The following is a 2,149-nucleotide window of genomic DNA, read 5'->3' on the forward strand; positions in this document are numbered from 1 at the left end:
TTCCTTTACTCTACAGCGAAATATTTATTCCAAGCATAACATATATAATAGGCGTTTAAAATACCTTTCTTTGATTCCAGCACACAAGACAATATCACTTTCTATTTTATTTTATATATATATATATATATATTTCATAATTTATAAGTATCTATTTTAGATACTTAGATAGATATCTATCAGATCGTGGTTTCATGTAACAAATATTTCCATCCATATGGATACATACAATATTTTTGTTCTGATAATCGGATAGAAAATGGATGCAAGAAAGAGACTTTTATTTACAATCTCCTATTATTAAATTCAATACCCTATTAATTTAATTAAATATAACTAATAGAATAAAATAAATAGAATAGGAAGTTTGTTAAAAGGAAATGAAAGAGTAAAATAGAAAGTAATAAAATATATAATACTGTAGTAGTTTAAGACACATATAAATTCTTATTTTTATTAATTTTCCCAACGGGATTCAAGAATAATATTAGTTGATGGAACGGGAGGAATATATATGGAGATCTATAGATAGCGAGAAAAGGGATTGCTTGTTTCTTGAACAGTTCTTTTCAAATCAAATAAAAATGCATCTATCTGATTAATGAGTCATAAGACAATTCATGGTTCAGGTGTTTATTAAGAATAGGAAAGGAACCGATTTGAGTTTAGGGATTTTACTTTACTAGGTCAAGTTAAAGACCAATAAATTTTTCTATATTCGAAACCTATTCGAAAAAAGGGGCAGTGGACGAGAAATCAAATCATACATAAATGATAGAAGCCCCAACGTTCGGAAAATGGTACGAGGTGCTCGAAAATGGTTGAAGCAGTTGAATAGGAGGATCATTATGATTATAACCCTTGGTAAATTTACCAAAGATGAAAATGATTTATTTGATATTATGGATGACTGGTTACGGAGGGACCATTTCCTTTTTGTAGGTTGGTCCGGTCTATTGGTCTTTCCATGTGCCTATTTTGCCTTAGGGGGTTGGTTTACAGGTACAACCTTTGTAGCTTCATGGTATACCCATGGATTGGCAAGTTCCTATTTGGAAGGCTGCAACTTCTTAACCGCCATAGTTTCTACTCTTGCTAATAGTTTAGCACACTCTTTGTTGTTACTATGGGGCCCTAAAGCACAAGGAGATTTTACTTGTTGTGTCAATTAAGCGGTTTGTGGACTTTTGTTGCTCTTCATGGTGCTTTCGGACTAATAGTTTTCATGCTATGTCAATTTGAACTTGCTCGATCTGTTCAATTATGACCTTATAATGCAATCGCATTCTCCGATCCAATTGCGGTTTTTGTTTCTATATTCTTGATTTATCCACTAGGTCAGTCTGGTTGGTTCTTTGTGCCAAGTTTTGGTGTAGCAACTATATTTCGATTCATCCTCTTTTTCCAAAGGTTTCATAACTGGACATTGAACCCATTTCATATGATGGGAGTTGCTGGGGCATTGGACGCTGCTCTGCTATGCACTATTCATGGTGCTACCATGGAAAATACTTTATTTGAAGATGGTGATGGTGCAAATACATTCCGGGCTTTTAACCCAACTCAAGGTGAAGAAACTTATTTAATGGTCACCACTAACCGCTTTCGGTCCCAAATCTTTGGGGTTGCTTTTTACAATAAACGTTGGTTACATTTCTTAATGTTATTTGTACCAGTAATCGGTTTATGGATGAGTGCTCTTGAAGTAGTCAATCTAGCCCTGAATCTTCGTGCCTATGACTTCGTTTCTCAAGAAATTCGTGCAGCGGAAGATCCGGAATTTGAGACTTTCTACACCAAAAATATTCTCTTAAATGAAGGTATTCGTGCTTGGATGGTGGCTCAAAATCAGCCTCATGAAAACCTTATATTCCCTACTGAGGTTCTACCCCGTGGATACGCTCTTTAATGGAACTTTAGCTTTAGTTGGTTGTGACCAAGAAACCACCGGTTTCACTTGGTGAGCCAGAAATTCCCGACTTATCAACTTATCTGGTAAACTAATGGGGGCTCATGTAGTTCATGCTGGATTAATTATATTCTGGGCTGAAGTAATGAACCTATTTGAAGTGGCTCATTTCGTACCAGAAAAGTCGATGTATGAACAAGGATTGATTTTACTTCCCCACCTAGCTACTCTAGGTTCGGG

General features: G+C 35.3%; 1 pseudogene; it reads left to right on the forward strand.

Moving 5' to 3' along the window:
• The first annotated feature begins 702 nt into the window (after positions 1–702).
• On the forward strand, positions 703–1,909 carry LOC125420085 (photosystem II D2 protein-like; annotated as a pseudogene).
• Positions 1,910–2,149: the final 240 nt, after the last annotated feature.

This window comes from Ziziphus jujuba, chromosome 5, assembly GCF_031755915.1.
Source record: "Ziziphus jujuba cultivar Dongzao chromosome 5, ASM3175591v1".
NCBI classification, from domain to species: domain Eukaryota; kingdom Viridiplantae; phylum Streptophyta; class Magnoliopsida; order Rosales; family Rhamnaceae; genus Ziziphus; species Ziziphus jujuba.